The 25,177-nt window shown below is 39.5% G+C and overlaps 1 protein-coding gene and 1 pseudogene across 6 annotated transcripts in view; both read left to right on the top strand.

Annotated features, from left to right (window-relative positions):
• The first annotated feature begins 12,839 nt into the window (after nt 1-12,839).
• Nucleotides 12,840-25,177, top strand: part of FUT8 (fucosyltransferase 8) — a 350,097-nt gene continuing 337,759 nt past the window's right edge. For 2 of the 6 annotated variants that reach the window (XM_067028316.1, XM_067028314.1), the window contains exon 1: nt 13,732-14,206. The gene's annotated coding sequence lies outside the window, so the exon portion shown is untranslated. Of the gene's footprint in view, nt 14,207-25,177 lie in introns of all 6 variants that reach the window. The other 4 variants (XM_059059069.2, XM_067028315.1, XM_059059067.2 and 1 more) reach the window with 4 other exon arrangements.
• Nucleotides 15,971-16,100, top strand: LOC131753975 (U2 spliceosomal RNA; annotated as a pseudogene).

The following is a 25,177-nucleotide window of genomic DNA, read 5'->3' as shown; positions in this document are numbered from 1 at the left end:
CACATGAATAACAGGGAGAAAAACATTTTTTGAGGGGGGAAACGTTATTTAAAATGGCAATGTTTTTGGTGGATTATGCATTGGCCAGAAGTGTCCTGCTTCCACCTGTCCCCACCTCCAGTCTGAACCACAGCTCAAGAATTTAACGAAAGGGAGGCCTCTATTGGGGGTGCCAGATTTAGCAAATAAACATGCAGAATGCTCAGTTAAATTTGAATTTCAGGTAAACAAATAATTTTTTAGCATAAGTATGTTATGCAATACTTGGGATGTGCTTATACTAAAAAAATGATTTGCTGTTTATCTCAAAGTCAAATTTAATTAGACATCCTGTATGTATCTCATCTGCGAATCCTAGCTGCTACACAGAGTAGGAGTAGCTGTATTATATGTTGTTGTCTTTCCCTCACCTCTTGGTTCCCTCATGGTAAGATGAGTTGCTAGTGACACACTGCTCACAAGTAGGGTCCAACCAGGGGTGAGAATACAGCTGATTTCTTGTTATGCTGCAGAGCCAAAATGGAGGAGCAGGCTATAAAGTGAATTAAGAACTCAAGAACAACTGTGAGACAGATTCCCCCTCCCCCAACAAATAAGCAAATGGAGGTGCCCTTATAATACACAGGATGAAAGTTGAGCTTTTGAATCTGGATATTAAAGGAAAAGGTGACTCCAGAAGGCTTGGAAGCCTTGAAGAAATTCTATACTATGGAAATTCTCAGAGTTAGTGAAGGTGGAGGTTCCATAAGCTAGGAAAATGAATGCCTGTTCTGTGGAGTCAGGCTGAGGGAGCTCCTGGCTTCATGCCATGCAGGCTTCCAGAGCCAGAGAACATGGCGGGGGTGGGGTGGGGTGAGAAGACAAATGTAGTAACTAGGATGCATAGGTGGGTTTGTTCAATGAATTGTGGAGGGTCTTGGAGACCATGGTAAGGATTGGGGCCTTAATCCATGAAGCAGTGGGGCTCCTCTGGGGGTTTCTGAGCAGGAAATGGCATGATCAGAGTTGTGCTTTAGAAACATTAATCTGGCAGCCTCTTATAGAGGGATTGCAAAGTGGAGGCAGGGTGATCAATTGAGGGGGGATTCAGTCAGGGCCATGCTAGTCCTATGGCATCTGTAAGTGAATTAGAAGAGGATGAGATGCAGACAAGCTCACTCATTTTGGTAAAAGACTGTGCCAAGGCATGTGGTTTGGTAATTAAGTCAGGAGGTGGATTTTAGCTCCCCATTATCCTCTCAGCCAGTATGGTTGTTGGTTAATTAACACTAGTGGCTTAAAGCAATAAAGGTTTATTCCGTGCTCCTGTCACAGTCCAATGCCTGTAGGGTGGTTTTCCTCCTAGTGGACACGCAGGGATCTGGGATGCCTACCTTCATCTTAGCGTGAGATCATGTGGAATATGCAGGCTGCAAGATCACCGAGGCAGGGGAAGAAAGAGCTGGAGATTCTCACAGGGGCATTTATGACCAGACTTGGAAGTGACTTAAATAAGTTCTGTCCACATCCTAGTGGCTAGAACACGGCTCCAACCTGACTACCAAAGAGGTTGGGAAACATAAAGGAGGACAATAATTTGAGGTGCTCTTGAGTCTAGAAAGCTTTGGAAGATGATGCTAGCAGTTGGAGAAGATTGTAGGGATATTAGGGGAAATCTGATATACTTTATTCAGTTTTCATTTTGACTGTAATAAAAAGAGCAATATCCTTTCTTTTGTGCAAAGTAATTTAATGAGTATCCATACCCAGCAGTTTGGTTTTTCTAGAACTATATAAGTGGAAAATTATGAGTCATGAATACAGGAGGAATCTCCAGATATTACATGGTCCATGATACTGTCAGAGCATGACTGACTTAAGCCTAAAACCAAAAAACCAAACAAAACAACCCCCCCCAAAATAAAAACTATTCAGGTTAGTTTCTACCTGTAAAAATTGGTCTTAGTTCACAAATATCATATGATATCATTTATATGTAGAATCTAAAAAAGTGATACAAATGAACTTATTTACAAAACAGAAATAGAGTCACAGGTGTAGAAAACAAATTTATGATTACCAGGGGGAAAGAGCGGGGGAGGGATAAACTGGGAGATTGGGACTGACGTATACACACTACTATATATAAAATAGAGAACTAATAAGGACCTACTGTATAGCACAGGGAACTCTATTTAATACTCTGTAATGACCTATATGGGAAAAGAATCTAAAAAAGAGTGGATATATGTATATGTGTAACTGATTCACTTTGCTGTACAGCAGAAAATAATATAACATTGTAAATCAACTATACTCCAATAAAAAGTTTTTAAAAATTGTCTTCATCTGCAGCTGATAGTGGAGTTCTAGATTTGATGTGATGAATGTAAAATTTATCCCAGGTCCTTTGATGAGCAAAGTGGTAAGTAGTAATTGGGAGAGAGTGAAGGAAGGATAAAAACTTTCCTACCACAAAATCAAAGTTATCTGTGTGAAATCCTGTTTACCAGAGCTTCACTTAGCCTCCCTGCTACTAAGTTAAGCTCATAGATGACAAATATATTCTTTGAATATTCAAAATACTATTACATGGGCTCAGACAATAAAAATAGACTCCTGACTAATCAGAATTTTGCCGTATTGGCCAACATCAGCCCTGATATACAGCCAAAAGGACACTTTAAGGGCATGGTTGTGAGGAAGCATAACTATAATGCAGACTTTAAATATATATTTCAGACTCATCCCTATTGTGTCCATATGTCTTAGGCTTTTCAGGAAAATTCATATTTAAGTATTAGGTTTAGTTGTTAGATTTCGTTTCACTCCACTTGGTGAAAAAAATATGGCCACCACAGCCATATCTATCTGGGAGGAGTTGGTATATTCATTCATTGTAAGTTGTGGAGGAGAACTAATCAAGCACATTTTCTCTTAGAGGCACACAGAATGTTAAATGCAAAGGGACTGCATAGATTATTTTATTAGGCACTTATTTTTAAAATGAAGAATACTCCTATAAAAGGAAAGACAAAGTTAATTGGATTTCTTCTATTATTTAGGAATGTGGACATAAGTATATATAAGGTTTCCTACGATCCTTTAAAAATAAAGCTATTAGAAATTTATTGGAAACCATTTGCAAGATCTAGCAACATGTAAAGACAAAACTTCTTTTATTTAGTCAGATCCTTTTTGTGGAAATAAATTCCACTTTCTTCATTCATTCATTCACTCATCCATTCAGTCAATTACTATTCATTGAGTACATCTAAGAGGCCAGGCACTATTCCAGACGCTGGGGATAACAATGATAAATCCATCTGATTCAGTGATTGTTATAATTTTGCTTTTTTGTAAATGAAATATTGAGCCTGACAGAATGAAAAGAATATTTGGTTTGGGATCAGAAGACCTGAATTCTAATTGTGGTTATAGTCAACCATGAATTATATTAATGGTATCAAATAATGATTCACTCAAGCCTCAGATCTCACTTATCTTTAGTCACTTTTTCACCTAACCAGTTATCATGTCTTTTATAATTTCTGAAATTCACCTCCTGCTATCCATTTCATCTCTTGGTTATTTCTTAAATTATTGCATCCAGAGCCATGCCACATATGATTGTGTAGGTCATCTGCTGCGTGTGGCAGAGACATTAGTTCCAGTCTCCCTTGTTGTTAAGTCAGAGCTATATGACTTCTATTGCTACTATTTATATACTAAACATTTGTAAACTCTTTGTTTCAACACATGATAGTATTAGCTTTTAATAAAACTTGTTTAGAGATTAGCTTTTAAAATGTCTGTCTTTCCTATGTGAAGACAGTTTCATCCCATTATCGTAGGGCTTTTACCTTTTTTTACTCCTTTAAAAAGGAGCCGAGTGTTGCATTTACACAGATTATAATTTCTCCTGTGACCAGAGCTCACCTTGTGATCAGACCATTGTAAGGCAGGCAAGTTATTTAGTTGGTGGGAAGCTCGGTGGTCCACGTGGAGACAAACTCCAACACAGCCCACCTGACTTCATAAACAAAATCAAGACTGACATTTACTAGAAACAAATATACTGGACTGGGGAATTTTCATAGGCCAATATGAAGGCTGAGATTGAGTTGAATTGCTAAGTAGAAGGATAGAGTTGTAAGATCTACATGTGAACATTAGAGGGATGAGTAGAGTTGTAAAAAATTGAAGGAGAAAGTAAGGAAAAGGAGTACAGCTGGGTACCAAAGATGTCAATTCTTGTCTGCCCACCTCCTGCCTCTACTAAAGGGTCTGCCATGTTCATGCCCATACCCCCTGCTGAAGGGGCAACCTCCACGACCTTGACACAGTAGTTTGGACCAGAAGTAATACCTGACTGAAGGCCAGAAGATCTATGATGTGACTGAGTGAAGAAAGATGTGAAGACCCAACAAGATTTCCCTCTCTGTGAAGACCCAACAAAATTTCCCTCTCTGGAAGTTGGATGGACTTCTCAGCTGTTTGACATGTGAGTGTAAGAGCCCAGAAGACTGGGAATGTATTTTAAATTTAAATGATCAACCTTGAAATACATATAAGTTAGCCCCACTTGACCCTATCTGTGTGAGTTCACAAGTCTACTTGTAAATCATGCCAGCACAATTTATAGGGGGTTGTTTTTAGAATCTTTACTCTTTGTTTTAAATACCAACAGTTGTGTTGTAGCATGTATTGCAGAACTGAAATGACATTCAGCCTTTGGTCCAGGAAATCTTGTCAATCATTTTTTTTTTTCTTCCTGAGATTCTGTTTTCATGTTATCTTGACTTTGGATTTAGATCAGATAATAACAGTAGTGTTCACAAAGGCTTGCTTTAGCTCAGGGTTTTTGTAGAGCTATAAATGGCTAACATTTATTGTGTGCTTACTCTGTGCCAGGCACTGTTGTTAAGAGCCTTATAAGTAATAACTCATTATACAGTCACAACAACCCGATGAGGTAGATAACATTTTCATTCCCATTTTACATGAATGAAAAAATAAGACAGAGGTTTAAAAACTTTCCCAAGGTCTCATCACTATTAAGTGGCAGAACAAGGATTCAAATATAGTCAGAATCTACGTGCTGAACCACAACTCTATACTGCCTTGTTCCCATGGAAACTGTAGAAGATCCTGACTAACCAGAGGTTATTACTTTCTTGATTTTCCCCTTGGCAGGTCTATGGCAATGAAAATGAATGAACTCATTCAACAAATATGCTACATTGTGGTGATCAAGACAGATAGGCAGGAACTCTGCCCTCGAGGGGGCTTCTGGTATTTCAGACTTTTGTCAGTTTGGTTAGAGTTAGTTTTTCCCCTCAGAACCCAATGTTTCCTTGGGTGAAGTCATAGAGTTTTTGCCCCTGTAAAGTGGAACATTGGAACTTTGGTGACTTCAGCGAAGCTCACTCTTACTGGAGCAAGTATTTATAACATTTTGACAGGGGTAATTATTTTTTTGGCTGGAATTTTTCTCTCTGAAAAAATTCTTTCTCTTTCACCTATCCCATCCTTCCCCTGACTGTAGTTTTAGTTATGGTTTAAAATTTTAAAATATAGTAGTAGCATGTACTTGTCTTTGTTACATTTCTTTCAAATGTTTTCAAACATTTTGGGATTTGTTTCTCTTTTTGCAAAGCATTAACAGTCCAACTTAACTCAATATAATTTATAGAACTACTATGGCATTGTATCAGGATTAGGTTCAGTGGCATGTAACAGAAAAAACTAGATGATAGTGGCTTAAATAAGATAGAAGTTTATTTCTTTTTTGCATAAAAGAATTTTGGAGGTAAGCACTCCAGGATTGGCATGGAGGGTTTACAAATTTGTCAGGGAGCCAGCCTCTTTCCTACTCACTATTATGCTATCCCTAAGGTATGGCTATCCTCCTTGTGGTCCAAGATGGCTGAAAGGGCTCCAGTCATCATATCATGTCCCAGGTAATAGAATGGAGAGTAGGCAGAAGAAGAGTATAACTCCTTTCTTTTTATGACTTCTTTAAAAAAAAATAGAAGTCCCAAATAACGCTTAGATCTCAACAGCCAGAATTTAGTAATGTGGCCACACCCATTGCAAAGGAGACTGGGAAATGTAAGATTTTAGTTGATTGGCAATAGGACCATGAAGGAATGAGAGAATAGAGAAGAGGGGGTAATTTGAAATCTCTGCCACCCACAGGTACTTTTCCTACAGTTGGCATTTGATAAAAATGTATTGATTCATTTTTATAAACTTGACAGGTATATTCTTAGAGGTATCATTCAAGTTGTCAATAAAGATAATGAATCTAAGATTTTCCCTTTTTATTTTATGATATCATATAGCATATCATTACATTAACTGCATCTAAAATAAACTAACCTGGAATTCGCTTATGCAAAATGGGACATATATAAGAAGAATATGGGGGAAACCCTTGGAAGAGGCAAACCTAAGCAGAAGGAAAGGCAGAGATTCTGCCAATGGTCAAGAAAACCTGGAACTGGGAATTCCAGTATAACAAAGACATTTTCTGCATCCTCTCTGCTTCCTGTCCATTGACTGTATTTTCTCAATACAGAATGTGTTTTTTCCACTTGGCAAAAAAACATGTCCAATGACATTTCCAAGATTTTATATCTAGGTGAGATTTGGCATGACCTCTCTTCCAAAGTCTAAAAATCTTGGAGGAATGGCTTCCTTGGTTCATCTTGGGTCTGATATCCACCTCTTGACCAATTAGCTGTGGTCAAGGGGACAGTCAGCAGTAATATGACTTCTCTAGCTGCCATCATATGATAGAATTGTGAAATGGGAGGAGCATTTTTATAGGAAAGGTGTATACTGGCTACACAGTTTTATAGACTACACTATAATTATATATTATGGAAAAACATAGGTCAGCGGTCTGAATTAAATAAATGATAAAGGAGAACAGGATCTATCTTAATGAAAAAAAAGTTGATTTAGCTATGAATAAACATCCTTTGATATGGCTGCAATATATAGAATGTTTACTATGTGTCAGGCATTTTGCTAAGTGCTTTTTATTTTTTATATAAATTTATTTTATTTTTGGCTGCATTGGGTCTTTGTTGCTGTGCGCCGTCTTTTCTCTAGTTGAGGCGAGCAGGGGCTACTCTTTGTTGTGGTGTGCGGGCTTCTCATTGCGGTGGCTTCTCTTGTTGTGGAGCACGGGCTCTAGGCACGTGGGCTTCAGTAGTTGTGGCTCACGGGCTCTAGAGCTCAGGCTCAGTAGTTGTGGCGTCTGGGCTTAGTTGGTCCACGGCATGTGGGATCTTCCTGGGCCAGGGCTCAAACCTGTGTTCCCTGCATTGGCAGGTGGATTCTTAACCACTGTGTCACCAGGGAAGCCTGCTAAGTGCTTTTTATATGTTGAGTCACTTATTCCTCACAACTCTATGAGTTAGAGATTGTTATCCTCTTTTACAGATGGAAAAACCAGGGCTCAGGGAGGTTAAGTACCTTTTCCAAGATCATGTAGCTAATAAGTAAGCTACTTCTATCTTAACTTCAAAGTTTTTAACTACCCCAGGGTAATATACTGTCTCATTACTTCTCCATCTTGAGTTGGAAACTATGGTCATTTTCTAAAAATTTAATTTAATTATTTTATACAGCAGGTTCTTATTAGTTATCTATTTTATACAAATTAGTGTACATATTGTCAATCCCAATCTCCCAATTCATCCCACGCTCCCCCCTCACCCCGCTTTCCCCCTTTGGTGTCCATACATTTGTCCTCTACATCTGTGTCTCTATTTCTGCCCTACAAACCGGTTCATCTGCACCATTTTTCTGGATTCCACATATATGCATTAATATACAGTATTTGTTTTTCTCTTTCTAACTTGCTTCATTCTGTATGACAGTCTCTAGGTCCTTTTACATCTCTGCAAATGACCCAATTTCATTACTTTTTATGGCTGAGTAATATTCCATCATATATGTGTACCACATCCTCTTTATCCATTTGTCTGTCAATGGGCATTTAGGTTGCTTCCATCACCTCGCTCTTGTAAATAGTGCTGCAATGACCATTGGGGTGCATGTGTCTTTTTGAATTATGGTTTTCTCTGGGTATATGCCCAGACTACGGTCATTTCTGATGAAGCAATTATTAGGTTTTTTTTCCCCTTCAGTTTTGCCATAACAATGCTATGTGAACTTCATAAATTTTGTAATGTACCTGGGTCTTCTCTTCACCTGTAAAAAGACTGAGTTGAATCAAATTATTTTTCCCTGTTGTTAATGGAAGTAATATTTTATTTCTGAAGGTAAGAGTATGAGCTATTATATTTAAAAAAAATTTAATTCATCCAATATTTTTGAGTGCTTCTTGAGCTAGATCTGTGCTAGGAACTGTGATGAAATTAATGATATTCAAGGTGTATTTTCTGCTTACAGCATTTTGGAGAGACAAACAAGCAGAATTATTACTTTTCAGATTTAGAAGTCCACAGAAGATTAGCCTACAGGAGTGATATAACCTTCAGCTCAATCATATCTTCAAGTGTTCTTCTCTCTGTTTGCCATCCTTAGTGTGTCAACTTCATTCGAAGTTTAGTTCCTCTTGTGGTTGTTAGATTGCTGCCAATGGCAATCTGGGTTATAGGCTGACCTGTTCATACCTGGTAGGGAAGAGAGAATCTTCTCCCCAAAGCATGGGCCCCAAATCCTTCCCTTCAGTTGATGGGACCAGTTTACCCCAGGACTACAGTGGTTTTCAGGTGTAATAATTAGGGTAGTTTAGGACCTACCATGTCTCAGATTATAGGTCACACAGCAATAAAAACACCCCCCCCCCAAATCTCAGTACCTTAAACAACAAAGGGATAGTTTTTACTCAAACTATATATCCATTTTGACTTGATAAGGGTGGGAGGTGGGCTGTTCCACATTGTTCTTTCTTAGGGACCTAGGTTGACAAAGGCTGTATCATCTTCAAAAATACTGGTCTTGAGACTGGGGAAGAGTAACACTAGGTGGACTTATACTTGCAATTAGGTGTTTTATCTGGAAGTGACACATATCACGTTTATCCACAACCCACTATAGACTAGTGACTATAACTAGTCACATGGTCCACCGAACTACAAGTGTTGGGGTGGGTGGCAGGGATGTAATCTCTGTATGTGCCTGGAAAGACAGGGTAAGCCTTACGAGTCTCTACCATACAAGGGAATTCATTTACTGATTGACTCAGACTAATTGAGTTGCCCTTCTGTAGCTGGAGGTTGAATGGTTACCTAAAAAACAAACAAATAAAAACAAGGAACTCTATTAAAAGGAAGGAACAGGAGTAGATGTTGAATAAGAAATCAACAGTGTGAACTATCTGATACTTTATCCTAATGGAGAAGACAGTAATTTCAGCCATGCAGGCAAGTCCCAAGGAGGGATAGTTTGGCCAGTTTCATCAGTCTTTACATCAGTCACTTTATTTAACCTTCTGATTGGAAAGACTGGCTTTGGCTCTTTAACGAGTGGGTGTAGTTAGACAGAGTTTCTATTTAAGGAGTTGGCTCAAAAGTGACTTAAAATATTTATTGGATTTGAAAGTATGGACTGTTTTTCCATATTTCATTGTTGTAGTTACTGCCAATGGTGTGTCAAACTAGCTAGATTTATTGTTTTAGAACTGGCAAACAACTAAAGTTTATCTAGTCCAACCCTTTTATTTTGCAGATGAGAAAACTAAGGCCCAAATTGGTAAAATGATTATCTCAAGGTCACACCTTCTTGCATGTAGTAATAACAGTGCTGTCCTTTGGATGATTTGCTGCAGGGATTACATCCCTGCCACCCACCCCAACACTTGTAGTTCGGTGGACCATGTGACTAGTTATTTACTTAGAATCCTCTAAGTAAAACGTAGCTAGAGCAACAATTAGAAAACAAGAGCAATTAAAATTTATTAAGAATGTTTCTAGGGCAGGCTTCCCTGGTGGTGCAGTGGTTAAGAATCCTCCTGCCAATGTAGGAGACACGGGTTTGAGCCCTGGTCTGGGAAGATCCCACATGCCGCAGAGCAACTAAGCCCATGCTCCACGACTACTGAGCCTGCGCTCTAGAGCCTGCGAACCACAACTACTGAAGCCCGTGCACCTAGAGCCTGCGCTCCCAAGAGAAGCCACCACAATGAGGAGACTGTGCATCGCAATGAAGACCCAATGCAGCCAAAAATAAATAAATAAAATTTAAAAAAAAAAGAATGTTTCTAGGGCTGATATTCAGTTGGTCCACAATGACAGAGATGGAGAATTTTCTAAATTATTTGGTAAGTAGCTGCTGCTGAACCTCCTGAGAGCCTCTTCAACCTTTCTCTCTGATCCCCCCAACCATTGTAATAAGGGGCCCACCTCAAAGGGTTGATTTGAGAATTAAATAACGGAGGTAAAGAGCTTATTATGGGGCCTGGCACTCAGCAATATTACACCTCATCTATTATTTTTATATAGTCATTAATGAAATGGTAGTCAATTTCAAACTAGTTCCTATATGAATGTTCAAAATTTTGGAAATGTAATAGTATTCAAGTTCATTAACTTTGCTCTAGCTAATCTCTCAATAAAATGGCCACTCATGTACTCACTAACTTTTATTTTGATCTTTTCCATTGTCTAATGGTTGATTCCTCCTCACCCCATCCGCAAAACTCCACAGCTCTAGTTGATGACTAAGAATTTCATGCAGGCTTATGAAAAAGAATATAATGTACTGACAAGGTTCTATCAGTTCTCAGTACAACATGTCATGAAGAATGTTCTGTACAATGTTTTGTTGAGCAGAACTTGCCTGTAAGTTTTCATATAAGCAGAGATAGGTGTAAAACCTAATTGGTGAGGGAGCCATGGAGGAAGTGGTGGAGCAATTCTACTTGCTCAGGCAAATATAAGAAACTAGGAATGATGAGAGGCAGAGGCAGGCAGCTGGGGTAAGAAGAGCTAGAGGGTCTAGAAGCAGAGGGAGAGGCTGGAGCTTATGGAGAAAACAGCCTTTGACAGAGATGTCTTCTGGTGGCCAGAGATGTTTAGAATCTTTTGGGGATATTTTCTCTGTCAGAAATTTAACCTAACAAGAAGGCAGCGTTTCAGTAATTATCTCTCTTGTGAGAGTAAAAGAAATGTGGTGTTTTTTTGTTTGTTTGTTGTTGTTGTTGTTGCAGTGCGCGGGCCTCTCACTGTTGTGGCCTCTCCCGCTGCGGAGCACAGGCTCCGGACGCGCAGGCTCAGTGGCCATGGCTCACAGGCCCAGCCGCTCCGCGGCATGTGGGACCTTCCCGGACCGGGGCACGATCCCGTATCCCCCTGCATCGGCAGGCGGACTCTCAACCACTGCGCCACCAGGGAAGCCCCAGAAATGTGTTTTTTAAAAGCTGGAATTGTTTGGAATTTTCTGGAAATTCATTATTGGCCTGGACCTCAATGTGTAAAGATTGGTTCTCACAAATCAGTTGTTTAACTGATACTTCCAGTTCTGAGGTGGCATCTAAATGCTGGGCATGTCCTGGAAATGGCTTTGATAACTGTTCTGTCAGAGGCTGTGATGCACACTGACTCAACAGAACACAATCCGAATTGCTGAAGAACTAGTTTCTGAGTATATTTTAGAGACACCAAAGTTATTTGGTGTTTCAATATATATTATGCCACCCTATTAAAGTGCACTAAATCCTAGATGAACATTCCTTGGACAGAATTTTTTATTTTTTTTTTAGCAGAAGGAGGTAGAGAATATAAATATTTCAATTCCTAGGTTTTTGGAAAGGAAAAATGAAGCCCAGATTTAAAAAACCAGATGTTTTGAGGCAAATGTAAATTAAAGCTTTGAAGTTGGAGATCTTAAAATATTATACAACGTAAGCTTTAAAGTTAAACATGCTTGCTAAAATATTTTTTAAAGTGCTGTTTAAATTAAAAAGTAAATATCCACCTCATCTCTGACTTATAAAAATTACCTAGAGTTTGACTGATAAGACTTTGGCTTTAATCTATCTTACTATGGCATAAGCCTAAAATTTCTGATAATTTCCAACAACTAAAGTATGTGACTCTTATAGCAGAATTTTGCTCAATTTATAAGCTTAGAGCAGAAACCTCTTCAGTGGAGGATAGCAACCATGGGTTAGATAAATGATGGTTGAATGATGGTGTCTAAAAACTTTGAGCTAGAGTATCATTCTGGCTCTGCCAGTATATTTTTGTGTGACCTTAGATAAGTCACTCTACTTTTCTCTCAAATTTCTCTTCTTACAGGGAGATAACAATCATAAAAATGACTGGAAACTACCACTTCGCTGACAGCTTTTTGTTTAAAGGTCTGAGGATAAATACCAGTCATAAGGTCCAGCAAACCTCTTTCAGAGGAAACTGAACTTCTTGAGGACAGGGAAATTTTTTCTTCTTTGAATCAGCATCTTATTTGTATTTCTGTAATACAGTTCCTGGCCTATGAAAAGGTGTCAATAAATGTAAATTTATTAGTGTTTTTAGGCAGATTGCAATCTTGGCAGACCACTGCCTCTTAAGTCTCTTTTTTGTGATCCTTTCATACTCAGCATGTAAAAGGCCACCGCTCTTTGCTCTGGGATAAGTACCTAAGACATTTACTTAAAAACACCCAAGTCTAGAGAAATAATTTTTTTGTCTTTAGGGCACCATCTCCTTTCCCGAGGTATTGCACCCCAGGCTTGGGATCTGGGTCCGCAGGCTACAGGGAAGAGTTCGGTACGGGAAGCTCATCCTCCCACCCTCTGATTGGCCGGCTCGCACTCCACTCACGCGGCTCGCGTCTCTGATTGGCCTCCATGGCAACCCCCCCCCCCCCCGGCCCGCGACTACTTTGTGTGCCTGGGCTGCGCGCTCAGGTCCTGCGGCTCAGCTCGCCGTCTGGGCTTGACTGGTCTAGCTCTTCGGCCCACTGCTCTGCATCGCGGGCGCCAGGAATTTCCCGAGTCCGAGCGGGTAGGAAGCATCCTAAGGAAAAGCCCCCGCCCCATGTTCTCCTTCCCGTACTGAATAAACTTCCGCTTCGGAGGGGCTGTTGCAGCAGTGGGTTGGGGGAGAGGCCAGGCACCGAACTCGGGCCCTCGTGGCGGGGGGGTGTGGGTCTTTCTGTCGGGGCGAATGTGGAAGACCAGCTCTCACAAGATAAAACAGGGCTTCGCTAGTCGCCTGTGGCTGCGATGCCATTCTATGATCGTGCTGCAAGCTGCAGCGGAGCGGCCAGACCTGGGCTGCAGGGGCTGAGCAACAGCAATCACTCCTGAAAAGTAGCAAGGAGCCTGCTCCAGATCTCCAGTATCAGTGCCCCTTAGGGCCGCGGGCTGAACTGGCACGGGCCGGTCCGTTTCCCGGCGGTAGAGAATACGGCATTCCCCGGAGGTGGCGCTCCCTGGAGTGGAGAGCCCGGCTCCACTCGCGCCCCCGTAAGCCTCCGGCCTTCAGGCGGTAGAGGGCGGCCTACGCTCGTGTCGGAGCCGGCGCCCGCGCGCACAGCTGCTGCCCTGCTGGAAGTCTCCGGGTCCCGCTGTAGCCCGCAACTCAGCCGGGCGATGGTTGCTGCGACTACATATCGACGGGCGCGGCGAGAAGGGGGCAGGGAGAAGCCCTGGCACATGCCGGGGTCCCCGTAGGTGGCAGCGGCCAGCGCATGCGCGCCTTCTCATAGAAGCCTGGAACGCTGAGGGGCGCGCGCCCCCGCTCGCGCGGGCACGCTTGCGCTAGCCGAGGCTTCCCCGCCTGCGCTCGTAGTCAGAGCCGCTCTGGCGCGTGCGCGTGTTATCTCCGGCCGACCGGAGTAGCCGGTTTCCCTCCGCTCCAGGACCCCGCCCGCCGCCGCCCCCTCCCAGCCCCCGGCCGATCCGTCCCCTTCCTCTCGTTGCGGAATGGGGCCGGCGTTGCTCGGGGTTGCGCGCCCGGGACCCGGCTCGCGCTCGGTCTCGCGCTGTCAGCGACTGCTTGGCTCGCGCCGCCTCGCGCTCTCCCTCAGTCAGTGGCGCCGAAGGCTCCGTTAAGCAGCGGCGGCGGCGGCGGTTCCTGTTTCCGTTTCTTCCTCTCCCTTCAGTAGGGAATAGCATCCTCCACCCAGCCACCCCTCCCACTACCCCAACACGGGGCAGCTGCGGCTGAGGGCTGTAGCGGCGGCGGCGGCGGCGGTGGCGACTGGGGAACGGCGGAGACTGCCTTTGCTCCCGCCTCGGGTAAGGGGGCGTTTGGGAGCCGGGCCCCGCACGTCTCGGGGTCTGGGGCTGGGCAAGCGCGGGATCTCAGGAGGCTCCGGGGAGGTGCCTGACGGCCGTCGCTGCTCTTTTTCCCCAGGCAACCCCCGGGCCTGTTGCTGCCACTGCTGCTGCTTATCCAGCGGCTCCGGGGAAAGTGGGGAGGGAGCCCCCGGGACCCTCTGGTGGGTGCCTTTGCGCTGCCCGGGGGACGCGGGCAGGGGGCTAGGGGCGCCTGTCGCCCCGGCCGGGACGTGGAGCGGCGCGGCGGCTGCCCCCGGCGTCGCGCATCCTTGGTTAAAGAAGGGGCCGAAGCCGAGGCGAGAAGGGATGGGGGCGGGGGTGGGAGGTGTCCCTCTTCTCTCCTCTACACCTACCTACCCTTTCGCCAGCAACTCGCTCCATGTTGTCACAGACAGTGGGGAAGAGCATACCTGTGCGTTAGGGGCTTTCGTGAGGGGTTCTCCGGCTGGAAATCGGGGAGTGGACCCGTGCAAAGATCCGTTCCCGGCGAGGGGCCAGTGCTAGGGCAGTGCACGGCGTGAGTGCCGCTGCACCCCCGTTTGATGTGGAAATGATGAGTTTGCGGCTTTAGAGTATCTAAACTTATTTGGGAAGGTTAAATGAGCCCCTATTTATTAGTTAAAGGTTTGTCCTGCAAGAGTGAGTGGGCTGTCGTGTGCAGCACCTGTTCTTCTCTCACAGTGGGGTTTGCAATCCTCAGCCCCACAGAACGTCGGAGACGCAGTGTATTTCTTAAGTTAAACGGCAGTGTCATGGTTAAAATTTATCCCTGGTGAGCTTTAGCGTTTTGCTGTATATTACTTTTGATTGAGGCCTTGGATAGAGGCAGGGAGAGGTGTTGTTTCTTCTTCCCATGTTTGAATTAATTTACAGTTGACTTAAGCCAACTAAAGAAAGTGGACCTGGGAAAGCCAGAACCTCCTAAAGAAACCACAGACTTCAAGGGAACGCAGACCAAATTTCGACAAAAGTTTTCTATCAGTTTACAATTAAACTCATCACAAGTAACTGATTGAACTTTGGCTTGGCTCTCTTTAGAAACTGCAGGCAAGGTTTAATTATAGTTTCTTTCCCCCCTGTTATTATTCTTGGGGTTAAGTGCATATTTATTGATTAAAATTTGTCTTTATGCATACTTCTTTTAAAGGGTGCATCATATAGGAAACATTTTAGGAGAGAAATTTGCAGCACTATAGAGTTATACTGAAGTATAAGCTGTATTCTCTCTTCTTCAAAATAACTTAAAATTAACCTAAAATCCTAGGCCATATAATAAGGCTGCATACATTGCTAGCCTTGTGAAATATATCATAAAATGTATATAGAAAGTCTTAATTACTTGATTTATAACTACTACAATAGTAGGGATAGGGTGGGAATTCAAACATTTGAAATTGTGATTTTACAGCTTAGTATGTAAAAATGCAGGGAGTTAGAAATGAATAGGATTTAAGGAACATAGAAGGATGGTTTGGAGGCATGAATTTTCCTTTTCCTGCTTTATAAACTGAGAATTCTTGAATTGCTGAACAGCTGGAATGAAAGTTGCATAGATTGCAGAAACTTGCAAAATGTGTGTTTGATCAAGTAGTGAGTTAACATGAAGAGTATGTTGTGGTTTATTAGGCTAGTGATTCAAAATAATTTCCATAAAATATAGCATTATATAGATTGTATTTTAGGATGTTCTTAAATTGAAATAGTCACTTGAAGTTGTTTTCCATCGCTTCTCGGCCTTTTGGCTAAGATCAAGTGAAGTTGTTTTCCTACAAGTCAGTTTTATTTTGAGACTTATGGAATTGAAAAAACAGTACCTCTGATTACATTCTGCAGTGTTTGGTTACAAATTTTAACTAGTTATTTTAAGGAATTGGAGTGTCTTTAAAAGTGGTGAATTTTGCTAGTGGCTTGGAAAAACTTGTGTTTCTTTCTTGTTTATTTTTTTAAGTGCAGTTATATTAGTAGGTTGGTCTGGAGGGGGAGCTAGTGCCAAAGCAAAGCATGGCTTAATATATGTTTGAACTTTTAAAACACCCCAAACTGGATTTTTATGACCAGAAGAAACATAAACTTAATTTTTAGTTAAAAGAGTAGGGGAATTTTTATATGGATGTATATCTGTAGATAGTTATTTGTGGAGCATATATATATATATATATATATATATATATATATATATATATATATATATATATACTTAGTATATTACAAATTAGTTAAAAATTTCTTTCATGATCTGATATAATGGGAAGTAAATGTGTACAGTTTATTGAATTTCTCATTTAAAATCTCTGAAAATATGTCCCTAAACTTAAGGGTGTATGATAGTAGTTTCTTAACCTTCTTGTGCATTGCATCAGAAAGGAATGTTGACCCTTTGTGCATGTTGCATCTTCTTAAATTTTTTCTTTATAATATCTACAGTCCTAAAATTTCAAAAGAGCTTCAAATAGAGTCTTATAAGAGCAAAGACATCAAGTGTGTAGTAAGCTAGGTATTTATCAAAAGTAGAGATACTTTTAATAAAGAAATGGGTCCCTCAAACATCTGGAGAGCAGGATCCCAAGGTCACTTCTTAACCTCTCTCCTGCAGTATAATGCAGTGAGTCCAGACGATCTGTGAAGTTGAACTTGTGCCTTTGAATATGAAGCAGTTATTTTTTGATCTATGGCACTTATAGGTTTCTGAACTGTAATCAGTTAGGTTTTGATTTTACTTCTCACAGTTCACATATTCTTCAAATTCAAGGGTAGAATTGATAGTGTATATATTAAAATCAATAGAATATTTAGTTTTCTGAGGGTAGTGGTTTGGTTGGTTGTTCTCCATTGCTCTTCATTGTGTAAATAAAATTTCAGTGCTGCTAAAATAAAAAATAGATTCTTTGAAAAAAATAGTATCTGTAAGATACAAAGTAGTGAGGTGTTTACTATATTTAAGGGGTTAATGCTGTAAATTAATCAGTTTTATAAGACATTCTAGAATATTTTTATATCTTTTTTCATTTCTTTAATGATTATTTTTCATTTACTATAAAGTGCATTTAGTAAATCTCTTGGTTTAATTAAATGGTGAACACACCCATTTCATATTATTTATAAAGCAAAAGAAAGTGTTTTCATTTCATAATCATAAGAGTAAATATAAAAATAAACATGTAAATAAGTTTCTTTACTTAAAAATAAGACAAAACTAAGATTCTAAACAACTCTGAAACCGGAAGTATTGCTTTCATAGTAATTTTCTACTCTGCTTCAATACTGGCTATTAGTACTTTTCCGATGCAACATCAACTTCCAGTCTTCTGCAGTCAACAGTAGTATGGTAGGTGTAGGATTTAGCGGACTGCTACAAGATTTCCCTTGGTTCTCCTCTTGATGATTCTCTGGCTTATATTTCTGTACCAAATAGTATATGGTTTTGCAGTTTGAATTGTTATTAAATTGTAGTTTGTTGTAATGAGAAAAACATGTTTAAAAGTAAGAGATGTTTACAACTGATTAAAAAAAAAAACTTTTATAATTCCGAACAGAAGAATGTTATATGGGGATGTGTATGCATTTAAGATATATATATATATATATATATATATAAACAGATTAGTCTCAAGTCTCAACCTTCCTTTCTCTCTACATTCTACTCTCTTGCCTACATCTCCCCTTCTCCAGCCACCCTTCATCATCACACAGTTTTCTCCTTGGAATAATTAGGAATCAAACCAATAAAATGAATCATATCATTCACTTGGCATAGCTTTTTCTTTCTTGATTAAATGACTATATCAATCTGTACAATATTCTAAACATATAGCTTAGACTATACAACACTTTAGATTTTCCTTTTAATGGAAGAAGAACACATAAGGGCCCAAGGGGTTTATGCCATGTATTTCAATGTAAGAGTTATTCATACTCTTTACAGAAAGTAGAGCTATAGGGTTAATTTCATTTACTTTTTTTTAAAAAATAGACTTTATTTGCGAAAACCCAATACCACACTCACTTACTACTTTTTAAAATGTTTTTAAATTTTTTGCTGTATGCAGGCCTCTCACTGTTGTGGCCTCTCCTGCTGCGGGGCACAGGCTCCGGACACGCAGGCTTAGCGGCCATGGCTCACGGGCCCAGCCGCTTCGCGGCATGTGGGGTCTTCTCGGACCGGGGCACGAACCCGTGTCCCCTGCATTGGCAGGTGGACTCTCAACCACTGCGCCACCAGGGAAGCCCATTTACTACTTTTTAAAAATATCTTTTGTGATAGTTTTTTTTTTTTTTTTTTTTGCGGTATGCGGGCCTCTCACTGTTGTGGCCTCTCCCGTTGCGGAGCACAGGCTCTGGACGCGCAGGCCTAGCGGCCATGGCTCACGGGCTTAGTTGCTCCGCGGCATGTGGGATCTTCCAGGACCAGGGCACGAACCCGTGTCTCCTGCATCGGCAGGCGGATTCTCAACCACTGCGCCACCAGGGAAGCCCTGTGATAGTTTTTTTGTGAGAAAATGACATGCGACGGGGAAATGTGTTTTGAATTTTAAGTTTTTAAAAAAATTGACAAATTATATCAATATAAGGCTAGTACAGATGTAGTTCAAACTTGCCTTTGCTGTCGTTCTCTTTTGCACTGGTCTGTAGTATAACCTCTTCATTAAAGCACTGGAATAAAACTTTGAAGATCACTACTGAAATGCTCCCTATATTTGTTATATCTTAGAACTTGGTTTTTTTTTTAATTAAACTGATTCAGGGATAAACTGAGTAAACGTGACTTAACATTTATGTTAAGAAGATCAGACTTAGCATTTCTACTTGTCACAGTCTCTTATGACTGGTTAGTGTAAAGTTCACATTACAAAATAAATAATAAAGTGTTGATGCTAATCTTAGATTTAGATGTAAATGGGCAATTAAGCTCATGTTTATTTTACAATCTGAGTTATGAGAAGCATTACATGATATGAACTTTAAATGCTGTAACTTTCTGATTATAAATGAACAAAAGTAAAGTGAAAATGGGAGATTGTTCTATTTGATTTACCTCAAATATACAACTAAAATGAACCTGTTTTGTGTCTGTAAATATTCATTTAAGAATGTTAAAGAACCATGAATGAGTTTTAAATTTATAGTAATTTATGGCTGGTTATTTACATTATATCCCTTAGATGAGATAAATGCCATTTAATATGCCATTAATACCTAGTGCCAGAGTAAATTTGCCTGTAGTAAAAAATGATATTTACAAACCATCAAACTGTAAAAGCATACCAATGTTATTAAATACCTTAATATTCCATAATCTAGTTTCTAAAATCATTTGTATAATTTTAAAAATATAATTTGTTGTAATATCTTGATAAAGTAGTAAAGGTGGAAAAATATAGTTTGTAGCTTCAGTCAGTGAAGGGAGGGGGGTTGAGAGGGGGGTGTACTGGTTGATGAGCCTGCCTTGTTTGGAGCTGAGGGAGATTTCTTCTTCAGTCTTTTCCTCTCCGTCCACTTCCTTCTTCTCCCTGTTTGTTGTCTTTCCTCTCCCAACAGTGGTGGAAAATGTGGGAGTTTACCATCTTTGTAGGTTTTTTTTTTTTTTCCTTAGAGTTCATAGAACATTTCCTAGTACAACATTAGCTTTTATGTTACAATAAGTTTATTATAATGATTTCATTTTCTTTTGCAGCAGTAGTCAAGAGACTTGAAATTCGGTTGATGTGGGGGTCAATATTATTTATTAAAAATGATGTTGTAACTCCATATAAAAAGGGGTATGGGAGATGTTGGTTCATTGTTAAGGGTCCTGTATCAGTCACATTATTGTTCTACTTACTGTTTCGTATATGGTAATCCCTTCTTCCAGTTTCTTGGAATGCAGTCTCATGCCTCTTCTGTTATTTCTGTCTTCATCTATGGAGTCTTCATCTGTGGAGTTTCTGAATACAAGGAATTGTTTTTAGAATATCTCTTCACCTTCTTCATGTCCCTCATTGCAATAATATAATGTAAAAAAAAAACCCAGCCCCAAACAATAAAACCCTGTGTCCATTGAAGAGAACCAGCTCTGAAAGTAAAATGGACAGCAGTGTTCTCCATTCATGGCAGTAGTTTTAGCAGATTTAAGCCAGTTATTGTGGAAAGTTCACAAGGAGAAAGTGTATGTTTGATAACTAGGGCCCTAATCATTAGAGATCTGACTGATTCGATTTCTTTAACACATGGAATTGTACTTATACCTGAAAGAGATGTATTCAGTAGAAATTGTTATTTTTTGTATCTTGAGTTTTGTGATTAACTACTTAATTCAGTTAGTTACCAAATGGCAAAAGATTGTAATTTTGAGAAAATTTGTTCTTTAAAATTAGAGCTTAAGCCAGGCTAAATATTTTGTTTTCTTTTTATAAGTTTCAGATTTTTCTTTCTTATTTATTTATTGATTGATTGATTGTATATGTGTGTGTATATATTTTTTATTGGAGTAAAATTGCTTTACAATGTTGTGTTAGTTTCTGTTGTACAATGAAGTGAATCAGCTATTTGTATACCTATATCCCCTTCCTCTTGGACCTCCTTCCCATCCCCCCAATCCCACCCATCTAGGTCGTCACAGAGCACTGAGCTGAGCTCCCTGTGCTATACAAGCAGGTTCCCATTAGCTATCTGTTTTACACATGGTAGTGTATTTATGTCAAACCTAATTTCCCAATTTGTCCCACCCTCCCCTTGTCCACATGTCCGTTCTCTATGTCTCTATTCCTGCCCTACAAATAGGTTCATCTGTACCATTTTTCTAGATTCCACGTATATGCGTTAATATACGATATTTGTTTTTCTCTTTCTGGCTTACTTCACTCTGTATGACAGACTCTAAGTCCATACATATCTCTAAAATGACCCAATTTTGTTTCTTTTTATGAATGAGTAATATTCTGTTGTATATATATGTACCACATCTTCTTTATCCATTCATCTATCATTGGACATTTAGGCTGTCTTCATGTCCCAGCTATTGTAAATAGTGCTGCAGTGAACACTGGGGTGCATGTGTCCTTTTGAATTATGGTTTTCTCAGGGTATATACCAAGTAGTGGGATTGCTGGGTCAAATGGTTGTTCTATTTTTACTTTTTTAAGGAACCTCCATATTGTTCTCCATAGTGGCTGTATCAATTTACAGTCCCACCAACAGTGCAAAAGGGTTCCCTTTTCTCCACACCCTCTCCATCATTTATTGTTTGTAGATTTTTTTGATGATGGTTATTCTGACTGGTGTGAGGTGATACCTCATTGTAGTTTTGATTTACGTTTCTCTAATAATTAGTGAAGTTGAGCATCTTTCCATATGCATCTTGGCCATCTGTATGTCTTTGGAGAAATGTCTATTTAGGTCTTCCACCCTTTTTTTAATTGGGTTTTTTGTCTTTTTGATATTGAGCTGTATGAGCTGTTTGTATATTTTGGAGACTAATCGTTTGTCCATTGCTTCGTTTGCAAACATTTTCTCCCATTCTGAGGGTTGTCTTTTTAACTTGTTTATGGTTTCCTTTGCTGTGCAAAAGCTTTTAAGTTTCATTAGGTCCCATTTGTTTATTTTTGTTTTTACTTCCATTACTCTAGGAGGTGGGTCAAAAAAGATCTTGCAGTGGTTTATGTCAAAGAGTGTTTTTCCTCTAAGAGATTTTTAGTGTCCAGTCTTACATATAGGTCTTTAATCCATTTTGAGTTTATTTTTGTGTATGGTGTTAGGGAGTGTTCTAATTTCATTCTTTTATATTTAGCTGTCTAGTTTTCCCAGCACCACTTATTGAAGGGGCTGTCATTTCTCCACTGTATGTTCTTGCCTCCTTTGTCATAAATTAGGTGACCATATGTGCATGGATTTACCTCTGGGCTTTCGATCCTGTACCATTGATCTATATTTCTGTTTTTGTGCCAGCACCATACTGTGTTGATTACTGTAGCTTTGTAGCACAGTTTGAAGGCAGGGACCCTGATTCCTCCAGCTCCATTTTTCTTTCTCAAGAATGCTTTGGCTATTCAGGGTCTTTTGTGTTTCCATACAAATTGTAAAATTTTTTGTTCTAAATCTGTACAAACTGCCATTGGTAATTTGATGGGGTTTGCATTGAACCTGTAGATTGCTTTGGGGAGTGTAGTCTTTTTCACAATACTGATTCTTCCAGTCCAAGAACATGGTATATTTCTCCATCTGTTTATGTCATCTTTGATTTCTTTCATCAGTGTTTTATAGTTTTCTGAGTACAAGTCTTTTACCTCCTTAGGTAGATTTATTCCTAGGTATTTTATTCTTTTGTTGTGATGGTAAATGGGATTGTTTCCTTAATTTCTCCTTCTGATTTTTCATTGTTAGTGTATAGGAATGCCAGAGATTTCTGTGCATTAATTTTGTATCCTGCAACCTTACCAAATTAATTGATTAATTCTGGTAGTTTTCTGGTGGCATCTTTAGGATTTTCTATGTATAGTATCATCATCTGCAGACAGTGACAGTTTTACTTCCTCTTTTCCAATTTGTATTCCTTTAATTTCTTTTTCTTCTCTGATTGCTGTTGCTAGGACTTCCAAAACTATGTTGAGTAAGAGTGGCGAGAGTGGACATCCTTGTCTTGTTCTTGATCTTAGAGGAAGTGCTTTCAATTTTTCACCATTGAGTATGATGTTTCCTGTGGGTTTGTCATATATCTTTATTATGTTGAGGTAGGTTCCCTCTCTGCCCATTTTCTGGAGAATTTTTATCATAAATGGGTGTTGAATTTTGTCAAAAGCCTTTTCTGAGTCTATTGAGATGATCATATGGTTTTTATTCCTTAATTTGTTAATATGGTGTTTCACATTGATTGATTTTGTGTATACTGATGAATCCTTGCATTCCTGGGATAAATCCCACTTGATCATGGTGTATGATCCTTTTAATATGTTGTCAGATTGTGTTTGCTAGTATTTTGTTCAGGATTTTTGCATCTACGTTCATGAGTGATATTTGTCTATAATTTTCTTTTTTTGTGATATCTTTTTCTGGTTTTGGTATCAGGGTGATGGTGGCTTCGTAGAACGAATTTTGGAGTGTTTCTTCCTCTGCACTTTTTGGGAAGAGTTTGAGAAGGATAGGTGTTAGCTCTTCTCTAAATGTTTGATAGAATTCGCCTGTGAAGCCATTTGGTCCTGGACTTTTGTTTGTTGGAAGACTTTTAATTACAGTTTTAATTTCATTACTTGTGATAGGTCTGTTTATACTTTCTAATTCTTCCTGTTTCAGTCTTGGAAAATTGTACATTTCCAAGAATTTGTCCATTTCTTTGTCGTTGTCCATTTTATTGGCATATAGTTGTTTGTAGTAGTCTCTTATAATCCTTTGTATTTCTGCGGTGTCACTTGTGATTTCTCCTTTTTCATGTCTGATTTTATTGATTTGTGTCCTCTCCCTTTTTTCTTGATGAGTGTGACTAAATGTTTATCAGTTTTGTTTATCTTCTTAAAGAACCAACTTTTAGTTTTATTGATCTTTGCTCTTGTTTTCTTCATTTCTATTTCATTTATTTCTGCTCTGATCTTTATGATTTCTTTCCTTCTACTGACTTGGGTTTTCTTTGTTCTTCTTTCTCTAGTTGCTTTAGGTGTAAGGTTAGATTGTTTATTTGAGGTTTTTCTTGTTTCTTGAGGTGAGATTGAATTGCCATAAACTTCCCTCTAAAAACTGCTTGTGCTGTGTCCCATAGGTTTTGGGTCATCGTGTTTTCATTGTCATTTGTTTGTATGCATTGTTTTATTTCTTCTTGATTTCTTCAGTGATCTCTTGGTTATTTAGTAGTGCACTATTTAGCCTCCATGTATTTGTGTTTTTTAGGTTTTTTTTTTTCCTGTAGTTGATTTCCAGTCTCAGCATTGTGTTCAGAAAAGATGCTTGATATGATTTCAATTTTCTTAAATTTTCTGAGGCTTGATTTGTGACCCAAGATGGGATCTATCTTGGAGAATGTTCCGTGTGTACTTGAGAAGAAAGTGTATTCTTCCACTTTTGGGTGGAACGTCCTATAAATATTAAATCTATCTGGTTTGTTGTGTCATTTAAAGCTTGTGTTTCCTTATTTATTTTCTGTTTGGATGATCTGTCCATTGGTGTAAGTGGGGTATTAAAGTCCCCTACTATTATTGTGTTACTGGTGATTTCCCCTTTTATGGTTGTTAGCATTTGCCTTATGTACCGAGGTACTCCTGTGTTGGGTGCATAAATATTTATAATTGTTACATCTTCTTGGATTGATTCCTTGATCATTATGCAGTGTCCTTCCTTATCTCTTGTAACAGTCTTTATTTTAAAGTCTATTTTATCTGATACGAGTAAAGGAAAGCTACTCCAGCTTTCTTTTGATTTCCATTTGCATGGAATGTCTTTCTCCATCCCTTCACTTTCATTCTGTATGTGTCCCTATGTCTGAAGTGGGTCTCTTGTAGACAGCATGTATATGGGTCTTGTTTTTGTATCCATTTAGCCAGTCTGTGTCTTTTGGTTGGATCATTTAATCTATTTACATTCTAGGTTATTATTGATATATATACTCCTATTACCATTTTAAAAATTATTTTGGGTTTGTTTTTGTGGGTCTTTTTCTTCTCTTGTGTTTCCTGCCTAAAGAAGTTCATTTAGCATTTGCTGTAAAGCTGGTTTGGTGGTGCTGAATTCTCTTTGCTTTTGGTTGTCTGTAAAGCTTTTGATTTCTCTGTTGAATCTGAATGAGATCCTTGCTGGGTATAGTAATCTTGCTTGTGGGTTTTTCTCTTTCATCATGTAAAGTATATCCTCCCACTCCCTTCTGGCCTGCAAAGTTTTTGTTGAAAAATAAGCTGATCACCCTACGGGGATTCCTTTCTATGTTATTTTTTGCTTTTCCCTTGCTACTTTTAACATTTTTTCTTTGAACTTAAT

The sequence above is a fragment of the Kogia breviceps genome, chromosome 3 (assembly GCF_026419965.1).
Source record: "Kogia breviceps isolate mKogBre1 chromosome 3, mKogBre1 haplotype 1, whole genome shotgun sequence".
Taxonomy (NCBI): Eukaryota; Metazoa; Chordata; class Mammalia; order Artiodactyla; family Physeteridae; genus Kogia; species Kogia breviceps.
The sequence above is the reverse complement of the archived record's forward strand: the minus strand, read 5'-3'. Positions and strand labels throughout refer to the sequence as shown.